Consider the following 22,851-nt stretch of genomic DNA (forward strand, 5'->3'; position numbering starts at 1 on the left):
TAATCCTGACCATTTAAATGATGAACTCAACCATCTTCACAAAGTGTTTGAACTATTCAACTCAGTCAAGGATCCCATAAACCCTAACCTTCGAAAAGGTGTTTATGTGATTCCTTGCTCATGTGGTAAGGAATACATAGGTGAAATAGGTAGGTCTCTTAATATTAGAATTAAAGAACACACTATCGACTTAAGAAGAGAAAGGACCTCAAAATCAGCCTTAGCAGAACATGTTCACTCTTCCTCTTATTACATCTACATGGAAGAAGTCAAACTGGTTAGAAAAGAAGACCACTATCTTAAAAGGAAAATCAAAGAAGCCATTGAAATAGAAAAAAGGAAGAACAACTTGAACCGAGATGATGGATTAAAACTAAGCAACACCTGGAAACCTTTACTTGAAATCTTAAAAAATCAATAATTAACTCATATCCCTTAAAATAACCTATTCCCTCCTCTCTTAAAAAATTAGTATAATAAATAACAAAAACATCAATTATATAACATCCTCCTTAAACAATAAAACAATTAACAAATATAAACATAAATTAGTAATTGATTACTTCACATATAATCATTTGATAATATTAAAATATAACTAATAAAATGCATATAGTCGTAATTACTCAAATCTAAACAATTAAAAATTAACTCTAGGAATTATAGATAATATTATAGCAAAATAACTCACCAAATCTGTAAGGATTAATTAATTAATTAAAAATTTAATTAATTAAATAAAGTAATTAATCAAATAAAATAAATTAATCAAATAAAATAAATAAATAATTAAACAAAGAAATAAATACATAAAATTAAATCAATAAACTTATTAATAATTAATAATTAATGATTAATAAATAATAAAATTAATTAATTAATCTATTCTTTTAATTAATTAATCAAACAAATTAGTTAATTAGTTAAACAAATTAATGAATTAATTAAACATATTATTTAAATAATTAATTTTATATAAAATTAATAAACGTAATAATTAATTCAATAAATAATAAAACTAATTAATTAATTTATCCCTTTAACTTATTAAAATAATAATAATAATAATATAATAATAATTAAATAAATGAAAAACTAATAGGATAATGGCCGACCTAATTTCTTATATATTTTCTTTAATAACATATATATATATATATATATATACACCCTAAATATAGCTCATGGATACATCATTAATATTTGGAGAATATCTATTGACACATCCCCTTATGATGGACTCACTTGGTAGTCCAAAACGTTGGGTTCACAAAACTCTATAATAGGTCATTCCTCCTCTATCTAAAACTATCCTCACCTGTATGGATTCATTATTTAACTGCTTAAGCTACTCAACATTAGCCTCACATTCCTCTGTGCATTCAAACTTCTTACCTTTACTCTATAATGATGTGATAGGATATGCAATGTGTGAGAAGTTCTTGATGAACCTCCTATAGTAACCTATCAATCCCATAAATGATCTCACCTCATCTACATTCTTAGGAGCTGCCCACTCCATGATGACCCTTATCTTTTTTGGATCTACTGCAATGGCTTCCTTGGAGACAACATGTCCCAAGTAGTGTACCTCAGTCTGAAAGAAGCTGCACTTGTTAAGCTTAGCATACAACTGATGCTCTCTTAGCAACCTCAACACTACTACTAAATGTTCAACATTCTCTTCCTCATTTTTAGAATATACCAGTATTTCATCAATGAATACAATAACAAACTTGTCCAGATAAGGATGCAACACACTATTCATCAAACACATAAATGTAGATGGAGCATTAGTTAAACCAAATGGAAGAACAACAAACTCATAATTCCCATACCTAGTCCTGAACACAGTCTTGAAGATATCCTCTTTCTTGATGCATACTTGATGGTATCCTGATCTCGGGTCGAACTTAGAGAAAATTGCTACTCCCTTTAGTTAATCAAACAAATCATCAATCCTTGGCAAAGGTATCTATTCTTAATAATTACTTTTTTCAGTTGCTCTTAATCAATGCACAATATGAGAGTACGATATTTCTTCTTTATGAACAACGCTGGTGCGCCTCAAGGTGATACAGTGGGTCTGATATATGCTTTGTCCAACATCTCATTTGGCTGCAACTTCAACTCTACCAACTCAGGTGTGCTCATCCTATAAGGTTCTTTCGATGTTAGAGCTTCCCCTGGCACCTATGAGGTGGCAACTCTATAATGTCCTTAGGAAATACATCCTTAAAATGCTGCAAAAATGGGTACCTTCTCAAAACATTCACATTCTCAACCTACTTATCCTTGTCACTAGTAATGTGCACTGCAAATAACACACAACCTTTTTTGCGACTATGCTTAGCCTGCATAGGGGTAAAAATCCTCACTGATGTAGGCTTCTTCTTTCCCTGCAAAGTCCTCTTTTCCCCACTATCATCCACATGCTCAATGGCCTTGTTGAAGAAATCCATTTTGGTTCTGTGAAGGTATAGCCAATCCATACCCAAAAGCATCTTATACGATCCCAATGTCAACACATTCAAGTGTGTTGTTGTAGGCATACCATTTAACTCATATGCACAAGATCTTACCCAATGGTGGACTCTCGTCTTTATACCTATAGCCAACTATACTAACCAAGATTCTGCATGCTCTTCTTTTCTCAAACCACACTTATGCACCAGGTCAGGATTAATATAACTATAGTTAGATCTAGGATCAATCAAAATAGAAACAACTTGATCACAAAGCTTACCTTCCATCTCAATGATCGATGCCTGATGATCCACCTGCTTATTGTCCATAACTGTGTAGATCTGAGGAATGTTATGACCAACATCACCAAATGTATGTGCCTCGTGAGCACTGTAGAGCTAGGGTCTACCACCACTCTAATACTGCAGACAATCCTTCTTATGATGATCCTTACCATATATCCAACACCGCAATGGTTCTCTATCACTGCCTCTAGCCTGCTGCTCTCCATGTCCTTTCTCAGCTGTATTAAATCTCTTGTAAGGAACTACATTTTATTTCTCACTTGCATCTTGAGGTCTTCCTTGCTTTAGTGGCCATTTTCCTTTAGCTTTCTCATTTACTTTCAAGTTACGCTTCGGTTCAAATTTATGCTTCGACTGCTCATAACAATACTTCAACTTTCATATGGCCTCCTCCAATGATCTAGGCTCATTGAACTCAATCCGGTCTCTATATGCTACTAGTAGTCCACTGATGAATCTCTAAACCTTGGCCTTCTCCTCCTTGAGGTAAGGCACATATCTCAACAGCTCTAAAAACCTTCTAGTATACTCCTCGTCTGTCATGGAACCCATCCGCAACTCATAAAACTCCTTAGCTCTGTCATCATAGTACCTCTCCGACAAGTACTTCTTCTTGAAGAGCCTTTCAAATGCATGCCAAGTCAAATCATCTTCATCAATACCTTTAACATTCTTCACATATTCCCACCAAATATCTGCTTTACCTTTGAGACTAAAAAGGGTTATCCTTGCTTTCATGTTTTCTGAATAATCATGAAATCTAAATAATTTCCTCATACCAAGCAACCATGCCTCTACATCCTGTGATTTCTTCATCTCTCCATCAAAGGTAGGTGGCTTCGCTTTCTTGAACTCATTCAACAAGTATCCCCTTTCACTCCTCCTGTAAGGGTGATAATGATGACGATCATGATGCCTGTTCGAACTAGAACTATAATAATACCTGTGTCTAGTACCTCTCTTATCTAGAGTGTCCAACAACCAACCATCTCTGATCTTATCATATCTATCCAAACTATGACCACCATAAGACCTGTGTCTACTAGGAGACCTACTGCCATAAGCCCCATTAGTTCTTTCCTCTTTCCCATGGCTGATTCGAAGTGGACCATATCACTGTAATTATGACAAAATATGAAGTAGCATTTCATTCACCTCTGCTTGTTTCTCTTGTGCCTACATGATTTTATCATTGTCCGCTTTGAAACTCCTTATTTCTTCCTGCAAGATTCTCAATGTGTCTGCCGAATCAAAAGAATTCCCCACACCACACTACTCATCTGATGCATAGGGAGATTCTATGTAGTCTATCACCTTGCTAGCCATCTGATCTCTTTCCTGCAAGGCATACTATGTTAGCTAAACCAAGTACAATAAACCAACGTACCTTAGGATAATTCAGGGAGGATATCTTGTCTGTAATATCATTAATCAACGTGAAACACATATAACATAATCGTAATAGCATATAGACATATATCGAATAAATGCATCAACAAATAAAAATCCTTCTACGTAGGGTCCAGTCATCAATGAAAGGCCATATCAACAATGCATGCTATGACCTTATGCATGACAACAAGCGTCATTCCATCGTACACATTGCCACATGAAACCATCAACATTCATAAGCATTGCCTAATCAACTACACATACGCATAACCGCATGTAGTCGAGCATAAGAAATCAATTCTTGTAACCAACCTACAAGACTGAATTGTTGGAAATAATACTAAGAGGGAGGGGGTGAATCAGTATTAGTGAAATCAATAACTTTTTCTTTTCATACTCTGATTTATATACTCTAATTCGGTAAAGGGAACTCGCGTGTACACGCAACTGTATTTAAGGCAACCAACATATATCCAACAAACTTGTGATTCAGTTAATTCATCATATGTTGATATTTAATCAGTGCATCAGTACTTCATTAACCATATAAACAGTAACCATGTGCAGTAATAATAGAATAGACCATCACACATAAGAAACACACATGAACACCAAGATTTAAGGTGCAAACCCAATGCGGGACAAAAACCACCTGCTGCTGTTTCTTTTAATATAAGAAAAACATGTTTACAATCTTGTATTGGTGCAGACTCATACCAGTATGTAGGCACCCACTTGCAGAAGGCTACAACCTTCTCTCATTCTCTAGCTTCTACTGGAAGGGAGCTACAACCCCTTATCTCTTGTACTAGCCGATCCGTTTACTAGTACGTAGGTGCCAACCTATAGAAGGCTCCAAACTTCACTCATTTTCTAGCTGCTACTGGAAGGGAGCTCAAACACCCTGGCTCTTGTACTAGCCGATCCATTTACTAGTACATAGGCACCGGCCTACAAAAGGCTCCAACCTTCACTCGTTCTCCAACTGCTACTGGAAGGGAGCTCCAACCCCCTGATCAAATCACCAACCACTACTAGTAGGAAGCTTCAACTTCCTCACTGAAGGCTCCAACCCTCAGCATCCTCCAAGGACCACGTTTCATAAATTTTTAGACTGGATACTCCTGGAACACAACACCACAATCTGAAGGCCATGTTTCATCAAATTTTCATACTGGACCCATCAACAACATTGAAGCTCAAAATCAATCACCACTGCAATACAACCATCAAATACATCTGCATCAACCAATCACTGAAACTCAATCATCAATCTCTGAATCAACCACAACTGAATCAATCAATCACTGAAAACCCATCATTACTGAAGCAAATCAGAATCAATCAATCTGAAAATTTAAAACACTGTCACTAGAACACAAAGCAAAACCTAGAACTCTGCATCAATCACCAGAATCAACTGCAGCTTCAAACATCATTTTTCATTTTGTATACGCTACTTCAATGTGCCAAACCTGTGTGTATACACACTTTTATCAAACTGAACCAGTGTACAGTTCTGTAAATACTAACTTTAAAACTTCACAACTATTCCAGACTTCAGTCATACCCAGATCATAACATTTACAGAATAAAACATGCGTCAGTATTTAGATCTATACTATCCATGATCAACCCACATAATGATAATTCATTTTAGGTCTTATGATCCTGATCCATCATCCATCATCAACCACATAGGTGCATTCTTAGTTTAGACCAAGAAAACCATCAGAAACCCATAACCTTCATATTTGATCTAACACTTCATAACATATTCAATACTTTCACACCTTGGCCTAATGATATTCTCCTCCTTATATAGTTTTAGGCCTTTCTCAATACTTCAGACCAAAACCACTTAGGACGAATACCTTGGACCAAATATCTAGGGTCAATACCTCGGACCAAATACCTCGGACCAATACCTTGGACCAAAATACCTTGGACCAAATACCTCAGACCAAAACCTTGGTTTTCCAACAGGTACGCACTTTTCCTCCTGTGGGAGTGCATGTATACATATACGCTCCTTTTGTTTTTTTAACCCACATGTATACACTTCTTGTACAAAGTGAACCAGCGTATACTTCTTAAATCACTCTCTTTCTTCAATCTCTGGAGTTTGATCTGTAAGTTAACCTGTTGCACTATGAACTGTCATATGAGTGAGTTGCCAGCAAGGACAACACCTGTATCATAATGCCAACAACTGATACATGTAATCAAACAATTAAGAGTGCAACCCAACATACAAGGATGTAATAAACCTACATATAATCAAGTAACCAATCATATACTTTTGAATCTTGATGTTACATTCCACAAAATCACGTCAACTTCCTCATGATAACCTTACTACAATCAAGATCAACATGATGCAATGCAACATGCACATGGAATGAAAGTGTAAGAGACACACATGGAAATGACATGCACGCATGACCGAGCACCTTCACCAAAGGAGACTACAACCACGTGCTGATGTCAATCTGTAATACCCCCTCCTAGGTCTACCCAAAGTAACCATGACAATGAGGATAAAAATGAGATGAGAGGCTACTATGATCAGATTCGACCTCCTATGTGACCTTAAGGAAGTGGAATCAATGGAACATCACGCACAGTCATCCATCATCATCAATAGAACCCTCAAGAGACAAGTTAGCCACTCAAACAGTGTGTCCCTGGGTCCCACTACTATTTTGGATCTCTTAGGCCATAGCCACCCTCATTCTATGGGCAAGGGAGTGACCAAAAACCTAAATTCGCTCTCATAGGTCTGCTTGATAGTGATTGTGGACCAAAATTTCTAGTTCTATACCAACGACCCTGGGATTTAAGCCACTTTTCTAGCTTAGTATCTCGACCTCTTCCCAGAAATTGCTACAACATTCAGAATTAATTAAAGACATGATAAAAATGTTGATCAATCAAAGTCAACCTCAGGACTAGGCCTGAGCATCCCCAACAGGGACTGACATTCTGTCAAACACTTGGCATCAACGCAACCTACAGGTCTAGGATACAAGATAGAGCATAAATGACTGAACCAACATATGAAACATAACTAGAAGGATCACCTCCTTCTCCATTGGACTGCAATACCATCAATTAGGTCTTGCATCTTTTGATTTAATAGTTACAAGTAAATACATGAAATAACCATGACATGAACTAGTCATTTAACCGTGCTTATAACCAACATAAAACCATGTAAATATTAGGGATAATACAACCATTAAATCCACATATAAATTAGTGAAAAAGTAAGAGAACTTAGATTTTATTAATCATAGGAAAATCCGACTAGGTTTGGGACTTCCACATACCACTTGATTATAGACATGGTTGAGTCAAATCTCTCTTTGAGCCAGTCACCCCTGTGCCATATTCCAAGCATGAATGTGGGATCTCATAGAAAAACCAATCCAAGAAAAACCAAGGGAATCTAGAGGCTAAACCACCTCCACCTTGATCACACCAAAATTAGTGCTTTGATCACAACCGAATGGAACCTGGAATGCCATCCAGAATCCATCACTATCTTTGAGGAATTTTCTATCTCCTTGTCTCTCAGGTTTTACCGCGATCCAAACCCATAGAACTAGGTCATAAACTAAGATATCTCCCTCACGATTTACTGTGCATCCCGCCAAAAACAGTTAAGGGATTATGTTGTAGTGGCTACAACCACCCTCCAAAATTTTTCCTTAGCCTCGTTTTGGAGCCTCCCTTCCAACCTTCACAGTAGCTTGCCTTGCTTCGTCAAGTTCATAAGCTTCAGTGCCTTTATTTCACAAAGGAAGCCTTTTGGTCACAGCTTGATCCATTCCCCTTACAGGATGTTCACCCAGACTTGGTCCAGCTGCAGGCTGAGTAGCTTCCGATTGAAAATTACACATTTCTGGAGGGAAACTAGCCTTCTCCAGAAATTGTACAATCCTCTCTGGCAACCTGGTGGGCTCTAGGAATGCGCAATCCTGCCTGGCAACACTCACAGCAGGATTTGTTCAAATTTCCACAGAAAGGATGCTCAGCCCAGAATTTGTGAAAATCGGGGCAGCAGTCAGCTGCTCTACCTGGAAATTATGCAAATCTCCTAGGCAGCCAGCCCAGCTCCCAGCCAAAAATGCGCATTTTTTCTCCAACAGTCGAGTAGTCTATTGCATGTGGAACTGAGTTGACCAATTCCCTCCAGGACTGAGAAAAATAGACTTTCATGCATGGGCTGCTCCTCCCAAGGGAACATGCAAAGGCATCTCTTGTTTCAGGGATCTATGTTTAACATTTGGAGGTTAAATGCAAGGAGAAATTCTGAAACCTTCCACCAAGTGTCGCTTCCCCTAGATTCGCGGCATGCACATCAAACCTTGATGTTATCAAGAATCATCAACCGGACGCTGCAGAGCTCATTCCTCACATCAACCTTGTAGCTCTGACATCCCACATCACATCTAGGAGCAATTGGCACATTTAGCTAAGCTGTTTTGGGGTAAGCCCGCTTCCCATGCCTTGTGCTGCATTTTTGTCACTTTTTTTGTTTTCACTTATGTGAGTACTCTTTGCTTGATTTCTTTGAATGATTGTTGTCTTTTACATGTATTCTAGCTTGTCCTAGCTCTGTTTCAATTTTCATTTCTATCTCACTGTTGTCGTATGCATGAAAATGTTGCACGGATGTTCGGCCAACCGGTGAACTGCCTCACCCACATGCATGTTGATCTGTTTTCTAAATCTTTCATTCATGTTTTTCATGCACTGTCAATCACTTCTGCTATCACTTAGTGTCGCCATGCATTTACTATCTTAGTTGCTTTCAGTTTCCTATCAGTGAGTTGGTCAACCTTGGACCGGACTTTGCCTTCACCAAGGCTGAATTGTGCAATCTAGGGAAGGAAGGCTCACTTTCCTCTCCAGATTTGTGCATTCCTTCCTAGCACTAGCCTCCAGGACTATTTTGTGCATTTTTGGAGGACAGTGGCTGCTTGGCCCAAGAAATTGTACAAATCTATTCCTAGGCCAGCAGTTAGCAGCTAGACTGGACTATGGATTGCGCAGTTCTAGCGATCAGTTAGTCTCCCAGCAACCTAGACTGTGCCTTGTGTAGTCTTGGCAGTCGGTCTCCTAACCTCCTAGCCAAAATTGCACAACCTTCATAATCATTCACCCAGGTATGTTGCAAGTCAGTTCTCATGTTCATTTTGGTTTTCGACTGACAAATTTCTCGCCATGAGTGTTTCCATGTCTCCAAGTATCCCAGGTGTTTATATGCCTCTTAGTAGTATAGGTATAATGGTTTCCAGGAGAGCAGAGATGAAGACACCGTTCAAAGCACACTTGGGGATGTAGTCGATCAAGTGTCCATGGACTTTCCTACCAAGGAAAACATCAAGTTGTTCTTAGACAAGGACATCAAGATATGAAAACAACAACATCACAACAAGCATCATCATGAACAAAAACTGAATATAGCATACCAAATGCAATGAATGCAAGAGGAGGGTTGTTGACAACACGGAGGCAGAGCAAGGTTGCAAGCTCAAGTAGGTCCATTTATGACAAAAGCAACTTTGGAGACTCCGGCTATGAAGTGACAGCACGACATGAAGATCGCGCAAAGGCAGAAGATGGAACAAATAAGGATTTGCATGTGCTGAAGCAGCAACTCAAGAAGAACATGAAGTTGTACAGACAGACGAATGAGTTGCAATAGGAACATGAATAGTAGTGGGCGCAACATGCACTCACGGATGAAACTGAGCTCGTACAAGTTAAGGATCCATCCCAGCAACTGACATAGAATAGACATGGTGAGCAGTTTTGTTGATCCCATGCAAGGGATTCAATAGCATGCATGTCGTTGAGTGCATACATGCAATCCAACCCATTCAACACACTCACCAAGGCAAAGACAAGAAACAAGTCCAGCTGGGGCTAAACATGTACTTCGGCAAGTTGATGTGGATGACCACCATCACACACTTGATGATCAACATAGACACTATGCATCAGTGTGTTTCGATTTCAACCATACCCAAGAAGACCATGTGCATGTTAGCAGGCGATTTGGATGAAGGGGCCGAACCAATGCACCGGTTGCAATGAAGGCAAGAGTTCGCTTGAGCAAGATGTCACCATGAGGTGCATGCACACAATCATGGATGACCAAGCTTGGCATCAACTCACCACCTTCACCGTCACAAGCATGTCAAAAATTTAGTCTCATCACAATGGACTAAGTGTCAGTGATATCTTGCAAGGCTTGCTCAATCCATGTTGTCTCACATGAGTACATGTGCATTGTAATGTTGAGTCATGTCGAGTGTAAGTCAAGTGTCAATAGTTAGATGTAACAGTCATAGAGTAGGTGAAGAGTCATGAGGGTAGTTGAACTGTCACAAAGGGGAATATCAAGGGTCACCCCACTCTTTGCTATAAATAGTCCCTCATAACTCATTGTATGGGCTTTTGGTCAGCCAAGCTTCTACTAAGACTATTTTGAAGAAGGCTTTGACAGTATTGTAATGCGCCTTGGCTTCTCCAATGCACAGAGCTAGTACATCTCTTTGGAGGAGTAGGCAGATGTGGCTGTAACATTCCACTATTGGGGCTAGAAAGTTTACATGGATGTATTGTATGATTGTGACTTACACTTCTTTATATAATAAGAGCCAACACATTTTCATGCATATGTTGTTATTATAGTTGGACTATTCTGGTTTCCTTAATGATATATGTTGTTTAACTTACGTACTTGTGTATGAACTGATTCACATGCAATTATATGAATCTTGTTGTTAATGTGTTGTATATGTTGTTAATGATGTCACCGTCCATGTTGACTGCTCTTCCGAACACCAAACAAATATTTCACATGAACCTTGCTGTAACAACTGTCGCACTCGTCTCAGACTAATCCGTGAGTGTTGTACATGTTATCTTACCTTGTATGTTGTGACTACCGCATCTGAGTGGATTGCTCCGCCGAAAGCTATGAATTTCATTTTGTGTTGTGTGTCCCTAGCCAAGTTGGGACTAATCCCTTTCAACTTGGAACTCACCTTCACCTCCTTCTCCCTTCGAAGTGTTAGAACCTCTCATACACCTTCCTTGACTCACTGCATCAATCACACCCTTGCTACTAACAGAGTTATCTTACTTTCCTCTGTGCGACATCGCGGTCAAGGAATTACCTTACGACCCACTGCTGGGACTCCTACACCAAATGGTCTAAGGTCTAATTGGGACTTCTTACCAAGGAGATCCCCTTGACATGTTGGCAGGTCCAACATGTCAACATTTCTAGCGCTAGTAGGAGGGAATGATGGCAAGCAATATCCTCTCATCCAGTTTTGAACCTTTGCTTATCTTTCATGGAGTCTTGCATTCTTCTTCCCCCGAGGTGTTTTTCAAGTCGTGAAGATGTCTCCATATCGAGGAAGCTTTTTGATCTCTTGTCCACTCACACGTATGATGGTGAAGGCGAAGTGGCCTGACTTGAGCACTTACATAACTTTATTTCCATGATTCATGGGGAAGATGAGTTTACTGATGAACAGGCCAGTTTGCTGCTTGCATTCACACTTCGTGAATCTCTGTTTCGTTGGGTGCTCAGCCTACCGACTGACACCGTGCACTCATTTGAGCACTTCTGTGATATTATTGAAGACATGTTCTATCGCTTTGATCCATACCATTTTGATCGGAAACTATTACAAGAACGGAGGGCTCCACATGAATCCGTTATTGATTTTTGGCAGCGCTTCTGTGACTTGCAATTTCAAGCTCCGAGGAGCCAGATGAAATTTGCTTATCTTTGGGACTTATTCAAGTATTTCCTTAAGAAATATGCCCATCCCAAGAGAAAGTTTGAGATCAAACCTAGCTTAACATTCTTTGTTGATGGAGTTGCACAATATCATGTGGAAGCAGGCACTGTCTCAACTAACCGTTTGCCTTCTTCTTATTCAATAGCTCCACCACTGCCCAGTGATGTTGAGGATCATTCTCACACACCTGTTCATCCTTCACACCCTCCCAACATCACTTCACTCAATTTTCGCGCATAGTTGGTTGTGAGCCCTTTGAGTCCTCATATGCATTATTTTCTGTGACCTTCATCTTCACACCCGGGTGTTCCTCCGGATGGTGCTATCTTGTGTTTTTCCATTACAGACTCTTCACTTGTTGTGAACGAGGAACAACCCATTGACAGAGTTTGTGTTGCACAACCAACATGCGTTGTCATTCATGAAGAGTATTAGTGGGATCTTGAGCATCAATACTCATCGAAGGATGACTCCCTTCTATCCAAGCCCTCTTCGTTCTTTCCTAAATTCATTGGTGAACTTGCCATCCATGATTTTGCATGTGTGACTTCATCCACGGATGCACCCATTGTTGATAGTTCGTAGGACACACTGTATGTTAGCCCATAATCCAAAAATGGAGAGGACCAATCATTCATTTGAAATCCACTTGATCTTTCATCTGCTTTTTCTGGAAGTGCAGAGGGTGAACATCCTTCCTCCTCATCTACCCCTCTGTGTGATTCATCAAACCATGAGGATGTCGACTAACATCCTGAATTTTCTGATCTTGGTTGTCGTGATCTCTTCACCTTATCATCCGATCATGATGTTGATTCACTCGTTGTTAATCCATCTAAGCCACTAGTCTATGAAGATCCACCTGTCAACAAAGTCAAAATGCCATAGACCATCGAGGCACTTCAGCCCGAGCTAATGGCTATGTCAGGCCCTCGCTGTCTTGAGGTTGGTTTCACTTTCGATCAGGAAATTTTTCAAAGACCCAAGGCTCCTCATCACTCATCTGTATGCACTCAAGATCAATCTAACACTCAGATTTCACTTCCTCCACTCGAACTGCACGATCCCATTCCTCATGCATTGGAGGAGTCCTACATTGAAAGCACTCGTTCGCAGCACAATTTATCTTTGTTTCTTTCATTTGCTTGCATGTCACAGTCAAGAGTGTGCTTATGCTTCAAAGTTGCATGTAGTGTCACAAAACACCATGATAAGTCCACGGACTGCCCGTCATGCACATGCACTCACTCATGTCCCATGGGCACTTTGAAACACAAAGTGTGGTTGTCTTCATTGTTATATCTTTCTTGCTTGTTGGCTCACACCACTGGGTTTCTCGCAGACCAAGCCTTCACCAACATGGGTCTACCAATGCACCGGTGGCTGCATTGGAAGTATCACTTCACGTGATCAGGCCCATGCACCATTAGTGTAGGAGTAGGAGTAGTGTTTGCTTGCATGCTTGTTTGCTTATATGCTTTGTTTGCTTGTTTGTTGCTTTCTTGTTTACTTACTTGCTTTTCTTTCACTTTTGCTTCTGTTTTTGCTTTTCTTTGGTGTTTGTTAGCTCATTTCTTTCGTTTGTAGGCTAGTTTTGCATGAAACCATGTATGACTATTGAAGCGAGCTGGGTAAAGTACACGAGGGCTTGTACAACTATCACTACTTGGTTATCTGTCATCTTGCCTCTATATGATGAGCTTGTTACTTTTAGTCCATGATACGTCGAAGGAAAATTTGTAATGTTCAAAGTGAACCTTGGTGTAAACACAACACTTGTGCACTAACTAGTATCACATTCTCTAGTCAAATTTTTTTGGGTTAACCCTTGTCATCTCAGTCAAGTAGAGTAAGGTAAGGGGGAAAACCTTAACAGGCACGTTAGATATATAATAAACTACTTCTCTACTGGAACAATATCTTCTGCTCTCAATAAGTCGGGATCCCTCTTCCACCTCTGAAATGAATAAGTGCTATGCACAGTGGAAAATGAAAAAATGAAAAGTCAAAAATTCAAAATGAAAAATGAATAAGGTGAAAGAAGAGAAAGGCTTCCTGCATAGGGAGGTGATGCAAGTAACTCCGCCGGGGTACTGACCAGGCTCGCTGGCAGTGGAGCCATGCTTGTGTTCCTATGTGACTCCACTGGGGTACTGTCTAGGCTTGTTGACAGTGGAGCAACACCAGAGATGAAACTAAGACTCTGACGACTATACTGCTTGTGCACTTATATACCTGTCAACCCCAATCGAAACAACTATGTTGCCTTGGCTTGGAATGTGTGTCAGTTGACCAAGGGTTTGGCAGATGCTACATCTTACAATCAAATTAGTGTGAAACCAAGATGAGATGAAAAATGAACAATACTTTCGGAGGTGCTAGACTTGTTTTTCACGAACAACGTCCATTCATAGAGATGGAGTTCTACCAGTGTGTTGCCAAGTGTTGTAGCGGCTACAAACACCCTCCAAAATTTTGCCTTAGCCTCGTTTTGGAGCCTCCCTTCCAACCTTCATAGCAGCTTTCCTTGCTTCGTCAAGTTCACAAGCTTTAGTCTCTTTCTTGCACAAAGGCAGCCTGTCGGTCACATCTTGATCCATTCCCCTCACAGGTTGTTCACTTGGACTTGGTTTAGCTATAGGTTGAGAAACTTCCCCTTGAAAATTGTGCATTTCTGGAGGGAACTAGCCTTCCCTCCAGAAATTGCGAAATCCTCTCTGGCATCCTGTTGGGCTCTAGGATTGCGCAATCCTTCCTGCCATCACTTCCAACAGGATTTGTGCAAATTTCCCCAGCAAGACTACTCAGCCCAGAATTTGCACAAATCTCGGCAGCAAGCAGCTGCTCTTTCAAAAAATTACCCAAATATTCTGGGCATCCAGCCCTGCTCCGAGCCAGAAATGTGCATTTTTTCTCTACTAGTCGAGCAGTCTCTTGCATGTGCAGCTGAGTTGACTGGTTCCCTCCGAGGCTAAACAAAACAGACTTCCATGCATGGGCTACTCCTCCCAAGGCAGCATGCAAAGACATCCCTTGTTCCAGGGATCTATGTTTAGTAGTTGGAGGTTACATGCAAGGAGTAATTCTGAAACCTTCCACCATGTGTCGCTTTCCCCAGATTCGTGGCATGCGCGTCACAACCTCAATGTTATCAAAACTCATCAACTAGATGATGCAGAGCTCATTCCTCACATCAACCTTGCAGCTCTAACATCCCACATCACATCTAGGAGCAGTCGACACATTCAACTCAATTTTTTTGGGGTAAGCTTGCTTCCCATGCCTTGTGTTGCATTTCTATCGCTTTTTATGTTTTCTCTTGTGGGAGTACTGTTTGCTTGATTTCTTTGAATGCTTGAATTAAGGCTTCTGTGATCCATATCAAATTTTTGAAGATTCTTCGGCGAAAATCACATAGAGAAACATTTGTCAACGCGTTTCGAACCAACCAGTGTGGTTCATCGTTAGGACAAGTTAAATGAGCAGATCTCGTTTTGCACATTAAATAGACAGGGCAGAATATCCCATGACCCAATTTTCCAGACAAGATAACGGCTAAAATGACAACAGCTAGATTTGACCGGGAAACGGCTAGTTTGACTTTGATAAGGGGTAAAAACTCTATTTATTTAAAAAGTTAATATGGTTATAAATGTAAGTGGACCGTTATATATAAATTACCATAAATTAAATTTATTATTATTATTATTATTTTATTTATTTTTTATTTATTTTTTATTTTTTAATAGAGTGATCTATAAATAGTTAATTAAATTTTAATTAAAAGGATTTATATAAATATATAATAAAATAAATTAACTTAAAATAGTTAGAATAAGTAAAACAAAAAAACTGTATTAAATTAGAATTGTTAGATATCCAAGTTCTTATATACATATTAGTTAGTTATAAAAATTAGAATAAAATAAAATAAATTTTATATTCATAGTCCAATTTTTTTTTTTAAATTATTAGAAATTAATTAGTGATCTATTTAAATAGTATGTTAGTTTTTAAATAATTATAAAATAGATTAATTTAAATTAGATTCAAAAATTAATTACTTTCAAGAGTTTTTTTTTTTTTTTTTTAAGAAATATTTTAATACCTTTTTATCAATTAAAATATAATTAATTTTATATTCAAAGTCAAAGAAATATATATATATATATATATATATATATATATATATATATATATATTTATTTATTTATTTATTTATAGAATATAAATATCAAGTGTTAAAAATATTATAAAATTAGAAATTAATCCATATTTAATTTAAATCATATATTAATTGATTATAGAATAGATTAATTTTAATTTAATTTTATTAATTAGTTGAGTTTAAATTAATCATCAAGGAGATTTTAAATGAATAAAATACTAGAGAATTCAAGCGTTAGAGAAAAATATTACCATAAAAATTAATTAAAAGCTTATTGAAGGGAGGGGGGAAAAGGAAGAGAACTACTAGGAGGATAGGGCTGGTACCGAGCAACTACTGATCTTCCATCCATATTCTCTATTGAGATTGTTTGGCCTTTTCTCAATCTCAAGGGCTTCTCTAAACTTCCGATGATGGAATTGCGACACTCTAGCAATCACACTAGCTTCCTCAATGCAGACATGATGATTGGTTTTCTCCACATGCTTCGCTAAAATAATAATAAAATAATAATAATAATAATAATAATAAATTTAATTTATGGTAATTTATATATAACGGTCCACTTACATTTATAACTGTATTAACTTTTTAAATAAATAGAGTTTTTACCCCTTATCAAAGTCAAACTAGCCGTTTCCCGGTCAAATCTAGCTGTTGTCATTTTAGCCATTATCTTGTCTGGAAAATTGGGTCATGGGATATTCTGCCCTGTCTATTTAATGTGCAAAACGAGATCTGCTCATTTAACTTGTCCTCACGATGAACCACACTGGTTGGTTCGAAACGCGTCGACAAATGTTTTTCTTTGAATGGTTTTTGTCGTTTACATGTATTCTAGCTTGTCCTAGCTCTGTTTCAGTTTTTGTTGTTATCTCACTGTTGTTGCATGCATGAAACTGTTGCATGGGCGTTCACCCAACCGTAGAACTTCCTCACCCACATGCATGTTGATCTATTTGCTGACTCTTTCATTCATGTTTCGCATGCACCGCCAATCACTTCTGCTATCACTTAGTGTCACCATGCATTTACTATCTTACTTACTTTCAATTGCCCGTCAGTGAGTCGGGCCAACCTTGGCCCAAACTTTGCCTTCACCAAGGCTGCATTGCGTAATCTGGGAAAGGAAGGCTCACCTTCCTCTCCATATTTGCCCATTCCTGCCCAGCACTAGCCTCTAGGATTGTTTTGCACATTTCTGGAGGACAGTGGCTGCTTGGGGCAAGAAATTGCACAAATATGTCCCTGGGCTAGCAGTCCTTCCCAGCTGGAATTGCACATTGAGCAATCCCAGCAGTCAACAACTAGACTGGACTGTGCATTACGTAGTTCCAGTAGTCAGTCAGTCTCTCGACATCCTAAACTATGCCTTGTGCAGTCTTGGCAGTCGGTCTCCCGACATCCCGACTGAAATTGCACAACCTTCATGATCATTCACCTAGGTATGTTGCAAGTCAGTTCTCATGTTCATTTTGGTTTTTGACTAACAGATTGCTCGCAATGAATGTTTCCATGTCTCCAGGTATCCTAGGTGTTCATATTTCTCTCAGTAGTACAAGTACAATGTTTTCCAGGAGAGCAAAGAAGAAAACACCGTTCAAAGCACACTTGGGGATGCAATTGATCAAGTGTCCTTGGACTTGCCTACCCACAAAAACCTCAAGTTGTTTGTAGACAAGGACATCAATATATGACAACAACAACATCACAACGATCAGTATCATGAACAACAGCTAAAGACATCATACTAAATGAAATGAATGCAAGGGGGTTGTTGACAACATTGAGGCAGAACAAGGTTGCAAGCTCAAGCAGGTCCATTGATGATGAAAGAAAATTTGGAGACTCTGGCTATGAAGTGACGGCACGACATGAAGATCGCGCGAAGGTAGAAGATGGAACAAAGAAGGAGTTGCATGTGCTGAAGCAACAACTCAGGAAGAACATGAAGCTGCACATACAAACAAATGAGTTGCAACAGGAACAAGAACAACAATGGGCGCAACATTCACTCATGGATGAAACTGCGCCCGTACAAGTTAGGGATCCATCCTAGTAGCTGACATAGAACAAACATGGTGAGAAGTGTTGTTGATCGCATGCAAGGGATTCAACAACATGCATGTAGTTGAGTGCACGCATGCAATCCAACCCATTCAACGCACTCACCAAGGCGAAGACAAGAAGCAAGTCCAACTAGGGCTGAACATGTACTTCGGCAAGTGGATGCGCATGACCACCAACACACACTTGAAGATCAGCATAGACACTATGCATCAGTGTGTTGCCAGTTCAACTGTACCCAATAAGACCATGCACATGTTAGCAAACGAGTTGGATGAAGGGGCCGAACCAATGCAACGGTTGTAACGCAGACAAGAGTTCTCTTTAGCAAGATGTCACCATGAGGTGCATGCACACCATCACAGATGACCAATCTTGGCATCAGCTCACCACCTTCACCATCACAATCATGTCAAAGAGATGATCTCATCACAGTGGACCGAGTGTCAGTGATGTCTTGCAAGGCTTGCTCAAGCCATGTTGTCTCACATGAGTACATGTGCATTGTAATGTTCAGTCATGTCAAGTGTAAGTCAAGTGTCAATAGTTGGATGTAATAGTCATAGAGTAGGTGAAGAGTCATGAGGGTAGTTGAACTATCACAAATGGGAATGTTAAGGGTCACCCCACCCTTTGATATAAATAGTCCCTCATAACTCATTGTATGGGCTTTTGGTCAGCCAAGCTTCTACTAAGACTATTTTGAAGAAGGCTTGGACAGTATTGTAACGTGCCTTGGCTTCTCCATTGCACGGAGCTAGTACATCTCTTTGGAGGAGCAGGCGGATGTGGCTGTAATGTTCCATTGTTGGGACTAGCAGGTTTACATGGATGTATTGTATGATTGTGACTTACACTTATTTAATAATAAGAGCCAACACATTTTCATCCATATGTTGTTATTGTAGTTAGATTGCTCTAGTTGCCTTAATGATATATGTTGTTTAACTTATGTACTTGTGTATGCACTAATTCACATGCAATTATATGAATCTTGTTGTTAATGTGTTGTATATGTTGTTAATTTTGTCACCATCCGTGTCGACCGCTTTGTCGGACACCAGCCAGACCTTTCACATGAACCTTGCTGTAACAACCGTCGCACTCGTCTCGGATAGATCCATGAGTGCTATATGTGTTATCTTACCTTGTATGTTGTGACTACCGCATCCGAGTGGACTGCTCCGCCGGAAGCTGTGCATGTCCTTTTGTGTTGTGTGTTCCTAACCGAGTTGGGATTGATCCCTTTCAACCTAGAACTCACCTTCACCTCCTTCTCCCTTTGAAGTGTTAGAACCTCTCATACACCTTCCTTGACTCACTGCATCAATCACACCCTTGCTACTGACAAAGTTATCTTACTTGCCTCTTTGCAACATCGCGTTCAAGACATTACCTTATGACCCATTGCTGGTACTCCTACACCAAATGGTCTGAGGTCTAATTGGGACTTCTTACAGGGGAGATCCCCTTGAGATGTTGGCTAGTCCAACACCGTCAACAAATTCCTAGGCCTTTGGGAATGGAACCTGAGACCACCTCTGCCCCGGATTCTGAAATCCATCTAGCAAACCAAAGTTCAAAAACTGAAATAAACATACCAACATACCATGGCATCCGGAAAAAGGCAAGGATAGGCTGAAAACCACTGTCATAACCCGGGAAAACCATGCCACTGACAGTTAGAGAACCATACACCAATATGCAAAGCCATGCATGTCCAAACCAACTAGGAAATCACACATGCAAAAGGTTACCTGCAAGTATTTCTGCTGAAGCTGCTTGATCCTTCTTTCGTTTCCTTGATCCTTGCTTGCCTTCCTTTCCCTTTACTTTCTTTTCCTTCCTTGATCCAAAGTTAGCATGCTCCAAGAAAACTCTAAGTGACCAAGAGTGAGTGAGAGACAGAGAATAATGAGAGAGCTTCAAACTTGAACTTGACAAAAGCCATGAAATGATCCTTAGAGGCCTTTTTATGCATGAGACCTCTAATTTATTCATTTTCCATTATTTTCCTTCAATTTCCTCCTCACATGCAACCTGTGACCTTTCACCTTACTTTTCACCCAATTTCCTTATTTTCATGAATAAATGTGCCAAAATGCCTTTTTTCCTTTTAATGCCTTTGCCAAATTTCATTAGCCAAAACACATATACAATGATGCCCAATAGGATATCCTTGCCCCAACACTTAGCTTGGAATACGTGCCCCTTGACCTTGGTCTTATTTTACCTTTATTAAATTTTATTACATGAAATTTTCACCAAGGTTCTTACATCTTGTCATTTGTATCATCCAAGAATTGTTCATTTATGTAATGTAAAGGAGGTTCCCCCTTGAAGAGGACTTTTTTTAGTCATTGATCTATCTTTTTGTGAGTTGGTTGCATAACAGGGTATGCATCCCCCTCCTCATTGAGGTCATGTACACACCATAAATGATACTTCTCTATGAAAAATAGGTCTCACCTCCTTCAATTCTAGTCCTTCCCTATGTTGAAGTCTCTTTCTCTCTCTCTCTCCACCAGACTCCTTCAGTTTCTCATGAAAGTAAACCTACAATGTATTTCGGTCATATGATGTGCTCCTAACACTCATAGATTGAGGGGAAATCTGTTATCACCTAAAAAGTGACCACCTAGCCATTTTCCACTAGGATGATCGAAATACATCATGTAGCATGGCTTTTACACATAAACCCAACTTTCACCTTAGGAAATAATTTAGAGAACCACTTTTCCTAAATTAGAGAACCACTTTTCGTAATTTAGAGAACCATGTTTCCTAGAATCGTTGCGTAGGCTCCTAGGGACGGTTTTTTCTTACATCTCAATTGTGATTGAGGAGAATGATGGGATGAAAGTGAGCGAAGCTTATAAAGTAGTGCAGACTTACTTGAGCACAAGATCGTCTTCAACTGTAGATATATTACAACTCAAGAAGCCTAAGAGTTGAAAGGACTTTACCTTTAACTCGGACATCAACCATAAAATCTCAGACAAATTTGAGGATATTAAAGTATGGTGGGCCTTCCATAGCATAGAGCTCAACTAGAAGACCAGGTACCCCTAAAATTTTGCCTTCAACGAGAAATGTTGTTACGAGCTCAAATTTCACAAGAAAAACAAAGCACAATATATTTGGTGAGTATCTTCCCCATGTCATAACAGAAGGAAAAATTTTGGAGCTCTTAAGTTGCCACCATAGTATTTACACAAATGAACACTGCTATTGATCACCTGTTGTGTTTGATCATCCTGTGATTTTTGATACTTTGGCTCTGGAACCAGAGCAAAAGCATGAGATCTTGGAAGACCTCCAAATATTACAGAGTGGATACAAGTATTACAGGAAAGCTAGACAAGCATGGAAGAGGGGTTATTTTCTCTATGGCCCTCCTAGAATGGGCAAGTCCAGTATGATTGCTACCATGGCTAATTTTATCTATTACAAATTCTATGACCTAGAGCTCACCGAATTGAAAAGAAATACAGAACTGAGAAAGATTTTGATCGCCACTAGCTACAAATTGATAATCATGGTAAAAGATATTGATTGCTCTCTCGATTTCTCAAATTATAAGAAGAAGAAGAAACCACATAAAGAGAGTGAGGAGAAAGTGAAGCCATCCGAGTTGAACAAGCCTAAGGAAAACGAGCTGAAGGAGGAGAGAAAAGTGACCCTTTCCTAGGTTTTGAACTTCACAGATGGGTTATGGTCGTGTTGTGGAAGCAAGAGATTGTTCATTTTCACTACCAACCACATTGACATGCTCAATCCTCCGCTTCTTCGGTCTAGTCGCATGGATAAACACATTTTTCTGTCATTTTGTAAATTCTTTGGATTCAAGACTCTATCTCACAATACCTCTCCATTCAAGACCATGAGTTGTTTCCCGAGATCCAAGATCTTATCGATGTTGCTAAAATGCCGCTTGCGGATGTAACTGAACATCTTTTGAAGATAAATGACGATCCCTCCTGTGCCCTCCATAACTTAATTGAAGCTCTTCGTGACGCCAAAGAAAGAAGAGCCAATGTCGCTTTGAATAACAATGTATCTAAAGAAAATGCTTCCGTGACAGTAGAGAGTGAAACCTAGTCTTAGCAAAGTAGGTACAAACATCAATCTTTGCGATGAAGTCTGACGTCATTAATGGAAAAGAATGAGTCATAAATGTGATTTGTACTATTTCAATGCTTCTTTTTTCTGCTCAAACTTTGAGGCTTCCACATCCCGCTGGACAAAAGAAAATATTTTCCTAAATGTTTTCAATTTGAAAACATGCCTTAACGCATGAAAAATAATGCATCTTTAGCTTCCTTTCAATTGTATTTTTTGCTCAAATTTCGAGGCTTCACATCTTGTTGGACAAATGAAATTTCTTTTCCCTAGTGTTTTCAATTTGAAAACAACCTTGACACATGGAAAATAATGCATCTTTAGCTTCCTTCCAATTATATTTTTATAACGCGTTGTTTAAATATCATATGTTTTAGAGTTTTTGGTTTGAATCTCACAACTTTTTTTTGCCTAACTTTATTTTTGTATTGTTTAAAATGGGTTTTTGATTATATAAATATATGGATTGAGCACCCTCTTGGGGCACTCGAATTGTAGA

The 22,851-nt window shown here is 39.1% G+C and overlaps 1 pseudogene; it reads left to right on the plus strand.

Moving 5' to 3' along the window:
- The first annotated feature begins 17,666 nt into the window (after positions 1-17,666).
- Positions 17,667-22,331, plus strand: LOC149218492 (AAA-ATPase ASD, mitochondrial pseudogene; annotated as a pseudogene).
- Positions 22,332-22,851: the final 520 nt, after the last annotated feature.

The sequence above is a fragment of the Pinus tabuliformis genome, chromosome Q, assembly GCF_031772625.1.
Source record: "Pinus tabuliformis cultivar Carrire ecotype Pingquan chromosome Q, CPIR1, whole genome shotgun sequence".
Classification (NCBI taxonomy): Eukaryota; Viridiplantae; Streptophyta; class Pinopsida; order Pinales; family Pinaceae; genus Pinus; species Pinus tabuliformis.